Raw genomic sequence first — 10,885 nt, 5'->3', positions numbered from 1 at the left:
AGGGCATGAGGGTATTTTGGTCATTTGGCTTTTTAATGAAATAAAATGGGAGAAATCAAGCCAAAATCATCCATTCTTCTTCTCCATGCTGCTGAAATTCTCTTTTCACCATAGCTAGGGTTTCCAAACATTTCAAGCTCAATAGTAAGTGCTCTCAAGCCCCGTTTTTAATATTCTTTGTATTTTTGGAATCCCGGTAGCTTGTTCTCTTCATTTCTACCCATATTTCATGCTAGGGTTCATGTTTAAAAATTTACCCATGCATGAGTTGCTTGTATTTTGATGGATTACGGAGGAATATGAAAGTTGAATATGTGTTAAACATCTTTCCCAGGTGATTTTCATGGAAAACCTTGGTAGGGACCATTTTGCAAAAGTTGTAAAATGTGTGGTAGAAGCGTGAAAATAATGGAAAATGAGGGCTACCATGAGAAGGAAAAGTGTTAGGCTAGGCTTGGGTAAGGTGGAAATTGCATGTGTTCATTATACGAGCCTAGGGACTAAATCGTAAAAATATGAAAGGTTAGGGACAAAACGGTCATTTAGACCGGGGGTGGAATTTAGACTTGAAATGTGTAATGTGGAGTGTTAATGATCTATTTTTATTGTTATAGACCCTGAGGAACAAATTCTGGAGGTCGATCGAGTAAAACGCAAGGTTTCGAAATAACTAAAACACAACTCCAAAATGAATACCAGGTAAGTTCGAATAACCTAAAGTAACCCCTAATATGCATAATTGTATGATTTTTGAATGCATGATGATTGCATTTATTATTGGCATGAAATATTATAGAAATGCATATTTGATGGTAAATGTGCAGAATGTCTCGGTTGAGGATAAAAAGGGAATTCGATGGATAACCCTGATTGACATGCGAATTGAGATCCTGCATGTGTTGCAGTAAGGATTTAGCTCAGACGGGTAATACGTGATCTTTCAATGATCGAGCCTCTCGAAAGAATATGTGTTCATTATAGATTTAGCCCGGATGGGTAATCCGATATGGGATCTGAATTTAGCCTGGACTGGTAATTCAGATCCGAGATCAGTAAGGGTGTATGTACATAAGGGATTTAGCCTGGACTAATAATCCCACCATAGGATGTGAGATTCGCGAGAGTGCATATATGTGAAATGATCATTCGTAAGAATTGACGGATAATAGGTATTCCATCGAGATTTCCTAGAAACTCAACGGGATTAATTTGATGTATGTCAATAAGATGATGAATGATGAGCTCATCTACATAAATTACATGATGCTTTGCTATGTGACTAACTCATTGATTGAGTGCATGTGATAGGGAATCATTTCACAATTGATGATTTCATGTTTTAAATATGGATGTATGCTAATTATTCGGTAAGTTTACCTTCCGGTTATTCGAGCTTACTAAGCATGAAAATGCTTACCCCTCTCTTTTTCCCCGCCTCACAGAGCTCGAGGACTCATAAGGACTAGAAGACGATTGGAGAGTCAACACACTATCAACTAGTCATGCTTTGGTATAAGACATTTTTTTTTTGTTCAATGGCATGTATAGGATTTTTGACTATTTTGTTATATGTGTCATCTGATTGGCCAAATGAAGGCATGTAAAAATGTATCTATCTTTTTTTATATGGCCATTGGATATGGCTTAATTGAAGTAGGCGATGACCTACAAATCTATGCATATTTATACTCTTATATGATGGGTTGCTATAATTGGCAATGAATTACCAAAACGAGCCAAATTTCGAATGCGTTACGATAACATGGAAGCCTATAAGTATAAAATGAGAAATAACCTTTAATGTATGAAACAAATGATATGAGATTTCCATACAACAAGTGATAAACCGTATTTTATACATATTTCTATCCTTGCTTAGCACATTTTATGGATGATTTTTCCTTAGATTTGGTGAATTTGATGCTCTTAATGCGTTAATTTCATGGTTTATACTTAGGTGAGCATAAGAGAGTGAAAGGAATGAGAAACGGGCCAAAAACGGAGAAAATGGGCCAACATACGAAATCAACACGGCCTGGACTTTGTCACACGGGTAGACCACACGGCTGTGTCAATGTGGCAGAATCGAAGCACAACTCACATGGCTAGACCACATGCCCGTGCCTATTTAACAGGGTTGACCACGGCCGGAAGTAATCGCACACAGGCGTGTCCTTGTCAAGCCCAAGCAGAGTCCTATTTAGAAAAGGGCACTTTTGAGGGCTCTTAGGCATTCCAAAGCCTATAAATACACCCTAGAAGAGGAGAAGAGGGGTGACGCAGAGGAGGAAGCAAGGAATTGCTTAAGGAAAGCCGATCGATCCATCTCAGAAGCCGGATTCACCATCAAGACTGAAGATCTCCTTTCAAGTTCCGCCAGGATTTTTGGGTTTTCTTATGTTTTGTTATTTTTATTCTTTTGAGTTGTTTTCTTTCATTAGTATGAACTAAAACCCCTAAATACCTAAGAGGAATGAAACCTAAGACGGATCTTGTTATTATTATCTGAATTGTATGATAAATATTTGACTTATTCTTAATTATGTGTTCTTAATTCTTGTTTTGATATTCCAGAATATTGATTCAAGTTAAGTTGTTATTGAGAGGAGGAATAGACCCTGTCTAAGAGTAAGTTTGTCATAATTAAGCGTAGTTGATTGCGCGCCTAGAGATAGGGTGATAAGATTTTGCCGGATTAGGGTGAAACCTAATAAGGGGATCCATAGATCGAGTTAATGCAACCATAGGCCATTAATTAGAAAGAGATTTCAATTATTCAATCTAGGGTTAGACATTGTTAGTCTCGAGAGAGATAATAATATAACTTAGGGATCTCTACGGAACAAGTTAAATGAATAAATCGTCTGATTCAGAGTCAAATAACAAGTGAAGTCTAGGTGGATTTTTCCTTAAGTATTGTCTTAATCAATCGAGTTTTCCAATAAGTATTTTCCCCAAATTTCTTTTCTGTTATTTCTTAGTTTAATTAATTAGTGAGATAAATAAAACCCTTTTATTTTTTAGGCTAGATAATAAAAAGAAAGTTGATACTAGTACTTTTAGCTCCTTTGGGTTCGATAATCCGGTCTTGCTAAAGCTATACTACTGTTCAATAGGTACACTTGCCTTCATTGTGATAATAGTTAGTTTCAAGAATGATTCATTATAAATATTTAAAACCTGTCACGAATATCACGTATCAAGTTTTTGGCACCGTTGCTGAGGAACTAAGATATTAGGAACACTCAATTTTTATTACTTTAGCTATTTTACTTTTATTGCAATTTAAATTTTTATTTTCTTTCCTAACTCTTCATTTATTTTCTTCTGATAGGTTTTTCTAGTTTATAACTAGGAGAAAGTCGTCAGGACCATTACTGTTTGATAGTGAGATCGATCGTACAGTTCGCAAAAACTGAAGAGAAATAAGGCGAAGCTTACGTTACACAGAAGAGCAAGAGGATGATACTTCAACCACCACCGAGGAGATGGCTGAAAACCAAGAAAATTCGCTACCTTCTGCGATTGCTGTTAATCAAAATCCTGCTCCGTGCACTATGTATGGTTATGCTAAACCTTCTTTAACAGGAATTGAATCGATCATATTTAGACTTGCTGTAGTTGCAAATACTTTTGAACTGAAACCTAACACAATTCAAATGATATAGTAATTTGTTCAGTTTGATGGTTTGCAGGACGAAGATCCCAGCGCTCACTTAGCAAACTTTTTAGAACTATGCGATACATTTAAAATTAATGGTGTTTCTGATGACGCCATTCACCTTCGGTTATTCCTTTTTTCATTTAGAAACAAAGCTAAACAGTGGTTGAATTCGTTATCGCGGGGGTCAATCACTACTTGGGAACAAATGACTAAAAAGTGCTTATTAAAATATTTTCCCCCGGCTAAAACGGCTAAATTATGTAATGATATCTCTTCTTTTGTGCAGATGGATTTAGAAACACGCTACGATGCATGGGAGAGATATAAGGACCTTTTCCGAAGATGCCCTCACCATGGGTTACCACTCTGGCTACAGGTTCAAACTTTTTATAATGGCCTGAATCCTTTGACTCGACAAATGGTTGACGCAGCTGCTGGCGAAACCATCAATAATAAAACACCTGAAGATGCCTATGAATTTATGGAGGAGATGTCATTGAATACTATCAATGGCAACTCATGAGGACAAAGCCAACGAAAATAGTCGGTGTTTATAACGTCGATTCAGTCACCATGCTCTCTAATCAGGTAGAACTCTTGAATAAGAAAATTGATGGTTTTCTTAGTTCTTCACAGGTTCACCCAGTAATGTAGTGCGAAGCAAATGGAGGTGGATCGAGCAATTCAGAATACCCACCTTATAGCCACAACATGGAGAACAAGCAGTTAAATTACATAGGTAATAATCCTCAATCTCAAAACAATCCTTATAGCAATACTTACAATGCAGGTTGGAGGAATCACCCAAATTTTTCATGGGGAGGCCAAGGAAATCAGAAACCACCAGCCCTCCAGGCTTTCAGTAACCACCATACCAGCAGGAGAAAATGCCGAACCTTGAAGAGATGCTAACCAAATTCATCTCAGTGTCAGAGACTTATTTTCAGAATACTGAGACGGCACTCAAAAATCAACAAGCATCAATCCAGGGGCTTGAAATTCAGTTTGTTCAGCTCGCCAAGTTAATTTCTGAATGACCACAAGGTAGCCTACCAAGCAACACTGAATCTAACCCAAGGGAACAACTCAACGCAATTGCCATTCAAGATGAGGAAGGGTTAGTGGCAAAACCAAGGCTAGAACCGGTGGTAAGCGAAGGTAAGAATGAGGTAGGCCAAATCAAACAAAAATCGATAAGTACATAATATAAACCTCATGTGCCATACCCCAATGCGACAAGGAAAGACTGCTCAGACGAATAATTTGGTAAATTCCTTAAACTTTTAAAGAAACTACATATTAACCTACCGTTTATTGAAGCACTTTCGCAGATGCCGAACACAGTCAAATTTTTAAAGGAGCTTCTAGCAAATAAACGGAAGTTAGATGAAAGGTCGCATGTGGAGCTGAACGCGGTTTGCTCAGCCATTCTTCAGAATAAGCTACCCAACAAACTAAAAGATCCAGGGAGTTTTACGATTCCTTGTTTAATTGGTAGTTTAGATGTTAATAATGCATTGGCTGATCTAAGGGCTAGTATCAATGTTATGCCTTACAAATTGTTTAAGAAACTAGGTCTAGGGAAACCCAAATAAACAAGGATGAGAATTCAATTAGCAGATAAAACTGTCAGATTTCCTACGGGTATCATTGAAGACATATTCGTTAAAATTGAATTTATATTCCCAGTTGATTTTGTTGTTTTAGACATAGAAGAGGACACTAATTGTAATATCCCAAATTAGGGCCTGATCGGAATAGTGATTTTGTGACCACAAATCCGAGATAGAAATAATTATTTTATAATTATTTTGATGTTTACGATATGATTGCATTATTGTGTGAAAATTTCGTGATGAAATCCTATGCCTAAAGTGCTTAATTTGAAATTAGGGACTAAATCGAATAATTTGGAAAACTTGCATTCTAGGAGTTTTTAGTATGAAATTGTTTTGGAATATTAATGAGGAGGTCTTAAATAGCAATTTGACCAATTTCTAAGTCTATGGACAAAAATTGGACATGGATGGAATTTTTGGAAAGTTTAGTAGTAAGGGCATTTTGGTCATTTAGTTATTAAAATGAATTAAAAACAAAATTAAAAGCCAATTTTTGTCCATCTTCTTCATTAGGCCGAAATTTCAAGGGTTCTCCATAGTTAGGGTTTGTTTCAAGCTTCCAAGCTCCATAATCAAGAGAAACGAGATTCAAGCCGCGATCGAGGGAAAAACAAAGTTTACGAAGAATAGGCTCGATTGCTAATAATTTTGTACCAAGGTAAGTTCATGTGTAAATGTAGTAACATAATTGTCATTTTAAGCAATTTAATGTTGTTTATATGATATGATGCTGATTATTATCATGAAATATTATGCTTTGTGGTTATTGTTGAATAATATGTAATTAAGTGAATTACTTGATGAGTATGAACTATCGCCGAAGTATCGATTTCGATATTCCGTGGAAGACGGAAAAGATGGGTGATCGAGGAAAACACCCGTTTGAACCTTGGGAATAGATTAGAATACAAGTGACATGTCACTAGGATGGTTGAGTTCCGAACTCGTTGAGTTGAGTCCGAGTTCGTGAGATGTAACTAGGCATCCGAGCTCGTTGAGTTGAGTCCGAGTTCACTTATGGATGCGAATGCCTGAGCTCGTTGAGTTGAGTCCGAGTTCACTTATGGGCGGGTTACATGAGATCCGCATATTCGAATTATATTCCGATATGTTCAACGGGTGAATCTTACGTGAATAAGAAGAAGGCCTAAAATGAAGGTGACATGTTGGTAAGTGTGATAAATGAGAAAATTTGACAAGTATGTGCTTAAACCCTCGGGTTGAAACTTGGTATGATGAAATCGTAGAAAGATATTAAATGTAAATGAAACATGAATGTCTTGGTGTTGTTTATGCAAATGATGTTTTATGTGAGATTGTGTGATTATGTTACTTGCTATTTGCATGTGAACTTACTAAGAATTTGTGCTTACTCCCTCCTTTTCTTTCATTGTAGTTTTGACAAGCCGGCTTGAGAATCGGGATAGGTCGAAGATCGTTCACACTATCCGAAGGCTTAAATCGGTAAAATGGCTTGTGTATTTTGAATGTGGCATGTATGGCAAAACACTCACTTTGTGTAATTGATCTTATGATATGGCTATGGTTTGGTAAGAAAAGGGTTTGTAAATGATTAGCCATTGGAATGGCCAATCTAAGTCATATTTGATGTTATGTATGTTTAAAATGCTATTTAGTCCATGAAAATCCTTAGTAAAGTGAAATTTGCCATAAAACAGAATCTGACAGCAGCAGTGATGTAAATTTGAAAAATCACTAAAAATAGTATAAATGGAATTAAATGATGAATAAGTTATAAAATTTAAGCTTAATTAGTCTATTTTCATATGGATTGAACAAAACAGGTATATAAATTATATTTTATGAGATATTTGAATTTTTTGTGAAACAGGGCCAGAGTGATTTCTAGATCCCCAGTTCTTACTTTAAAAATTCATAATAAATTGTAAAAAAATAATTAGAAGTCATGATTTATATTTAAATATTCCTTATTGAGTCTAGTTTTAAGAGAAACAAACTTCATAGTCAATGAAATTCTTTACAGAGAGATATCTGATTTGTAATATACAGAGGTCAGATCAGTCAAACCCTAAAACAGGGGAGAATTTAACTAATAAACTGTACTAATTGGCTTGACCAAAAATTCTAGAAAAAATTATAAATAGATATATGAGTCTAGTTTCAGGGAAATTTTACAGAATTGGATTTCGAGTTTTGGAACTCGAGATATGAATTTTTAAGTGACTATGACGCAGATTGCTAGCTTGACTGGAAATTTTAGAAATAAATTGTTTGAGCTGTTTAAGTAATGAATTAAGTCTGTTAACACCTCGTGTTCGACTCCGGCGACGGTCTCGGGTACGGGGAGTTACACTAATTTTCCTTTAATTTTGGGAAGGACCTTTTTAGCAACTGCTAGAATAATTATTGACGTTGGCACAGGTGAACCCACACTTCGTGTAGGAGACGAAACAATCAACCTTGAAGCTCGCAACCCGAACAACACATCAAAAATTGAAGGTGATTGTACAAATTGTTCTACTAAGATTGAACATATAGTGCAACCTATTTTGCAGGAAATAAGTTCAAAGGACACACATGAGACATGTTCAATCCACAACAAAGAATCTACCCATGAAGAACGAAGGTTACGGATCGAGGATTTATATGAATGGCTGACATTTAAACCGAGAAAAAACGATAAACCAAAACTATGCCAGAACGATCTCAATGCCTCACCAAATCAACTTAAGGTTGGAGATAAAGTTTCATTAGATGCTGCAGATCCTCACATTGACACTGCCAAACTGAATGAAGAAATTCCTCTTACGGTACTTAGCATTTTCCCATTTGGTACAGTCGAGGTATGTCATCCCAAATTTGGCACCTTTAAGGCAAACAATACCGGCCTAAAACCTTATTTTGATGGGATTCATAGCAGGAATGAGGAGTATAAACTCCTTGAACCACCATGACCATTCACCAGAGAGGTAAGTCTGGCTTAGACTATAAATAAGCGCTTCTCAGGAGGCAACCCGAGCACTAACAATATTACTTTCTTTAAATTTTAGTTTTTAAAATCTAACATACTAACCAAATCATTGAGCACAGGCTTTCCAAAACCATACAGCAAGGCACATAAGCGTGCCTTATGTCGTGCCTACACCACAGGTAATGACACCACCGTGCGATACGACCGTGTGCAAACAGGGTAAAATTTTTTTTTCCAACACAAGGCTACGATAAGTTGCCACGACCATGTGTCATGATCGTGGGCAAAACTGTCAAAACAACATGGGCGTTTGACACGCCCGTGCTCCACATCCGTGGTCGACACTGTCAAAATAACACGGGCGTGCACATGGGTACAAGAGGGTGGGAGAAACAAACCATATCGTACATGGTCATGCAACACAATCAGGCAACCATACGGCCAAGACACACGATCGTGTCCTCAGGCCGTGTGACGATCTCTCAAATCTCGACAAACACGGGTTGGACACATACCACACGGGAGTGGGACACGGCCGTGCCATTTTTAAAATTAGATCATCTCTTTTATTTTATTTTCTTTTACCTTTTTTTTTACTCTAATTTATTTGAAGTCTCATTTGTTTTTAAACACGGCTTGTAACACCCCAAACCCGGCCCAGACATTATTGCTAGATCTGAAGTGTCACATGGACTTACGACTTAGTATGCATTCATTGGTTTAAGTGATTGGGGTGGACTTTGTAAAAACAGCGGTTGAATGAAAAGCCGGTTTATCAATCTTTAGGCTATCCATTTGTTGTGCTTGTTGAGTCTTGGAAAACGTTCATTAATTTTGAAAACCCGCGCAGCCTAACACTAGCAATTTCGACATAGTATAAATATAATCAGAAAATAAAACCATAGAGGAAAAAGAAATTTAAATAGCAGACTTATTACAACTTAAAACCCAAAATTAAATTAGATTTTAAAATAATAAAAATAAACTAACATAGAAAAACCAACTTTGCAGATGATGTGACCACTCCGAATCCCTCACAGCTCCAAGCCCACTATTATTTGAATGTTTTAAGAAAGGGTTTCTAACTTGATAGGATTCACGGTTGTTTTCTTGTTTGAACAGTTTATTGGGATATAAAGGGCTTGAAGTGGTTAATCTAGAAGGCGAGATTGAAGATGCTTGTAACACCCCAAACCTGGCCTAGACGTTATGGCCAAATCCGGAAGTGTTACGAAGAAGGGTTTTGAAACTGTTTTAATTTCGACAAAAACCTTATAAAGTTACTTGTCATAAAGTGCCCAAAATTTTACAAAGCATATTCATTTACTTGTTTATTATCGAAACCGTCATGAGTTTCTTCATCCGCCAAAATATAATTTACAGCGAAAATCTTAAAAGTTATTGTATCTTAGAAACCCAATTCATGTTTCCAAAAAAACTTTTGTTTGCGTAAAACCGTTATTTTCATAAATCATTTTGTCAAACAACGCAGGATAGAAAACAATCAAAACCAAAACCATACAGTCCAAAGAGTCTAAAAAATTACAAACTCTCAAATAAATCCATAATTTTAAATATACCGAAAAATCAAAGGCAGTTTTAACTAGTAGTCACCGCTGAGCCTCTGTCGCATCGACCTACCTATGTCTGAGGGTTACCTGTACAGAACAAACAAAAAAATGTGAGTTTTCATGAACTCAGTGTGTAACCCAACAGAGATAGTCATGCCAAAAATATATACATAGTATTCTTATATGCAGAACAAATACAAACATGGACCTAAGTCCTTAGTAGATACATATATCACAATCAGATAACCTAGACAAATATACAAAATCCTACCCCCATCCTCTACACACCATCTCCGTCCATCCAATCATATCATTTGGGGTTAAAAGAACCCACTCGTCCCTACACACCATGTAGTGTCGATGCAACACATAATAGATAATATGCAGTCAAGCTGCCAGAATATAGGTGAAAGGTTACCGTTCAGATCACTTCCTCCGAATATACAAATCCCACCCCAATCACAGGTACAGATACAAAATAACAGATTTAACATGCTTAACATGCTCATTTATAGATAACATACATACTTAAACAGTACAGACAAACACACTTATCAGCTTCCTACTCAAATCAGATTATCAGAATATCAGATCACATGAAAAAGGGTTTCATCAGCCCTTATCGACCCTACAGTAGGCCCACAATCGATCGAAACGACTCGTGCAACCCTAGGGAAAATTTCAGAATCTTGGGCCCACATGTCCGCGTGGGCCCACACACTCGTGTAGCTTACACGCCCAGATTGGCCTTACCTGTATGGCCAACAGGTCTGACCCGAAACCCACATGCCTGTGTACATGTCCGTGTGGGCCTACAAGCCCAACCTAGCCTAGCCCATGTGGCCCAAACGGCTACACATTCGCCATCACAAGGCCATGTCTCACGCACTACCACACCTACAACAATCACACGGTTATGTCTTGCACACAGCCACACGTACGACATTCACACGGCTGTGTCTTGCACTTGGCCTGGCACATGCTCGTGTGGCGTTGACAGTGCCCTTTTTCAACTTTTTTCGAACATCAATTTTTCGTGTTTAGGGTACACACCTAGTACGATTTTGATGCTACTGTA

At 37.2% G+C, this 10,885-nt stretch overlaps 1 non-coding gene across 1 annotated transcript; it reads right to left on the bottom strand.

The window, feature by feature from the left end:
- Positions 1-3,917: 3,917 nt before the first annotated feature.
- On the bottom strand, positions 3,918-4,024 carry LOC121217358 (small nucleolar RNA R71). Its single transcript, XR_005913451.1, has one exon. It is a non-coding gene; the product is annotated as a small nucleolar RNA R71 (small nucleolar RNA).
- Positions 4,025-10,885: the final 6,861 nt, after the last annotated feature.

The sequence above is a fragment of the Gossypium hirsutum genome, chromosome A02, assembly GCF_007990345.1.
Source record: "Gossypium hirsutum isolate 1008001.06 chromosome A02, Gossypium_hirsutum_v2.1, whole genome shotgun sequence".
In the NCBI taxonomy this organism is placed as follows: domain Eukaryota; kingdom Viridiplantae; phylum Streptophyta; class Magnoliopsida; order Malvales; family Malvaceae; genus Gossypium; species Gossypium hirsutum.
Note: the sequence above shows the minus strand (reverse complement) of the source record. Positions and strands in the feature narration are given on the sequence as shown.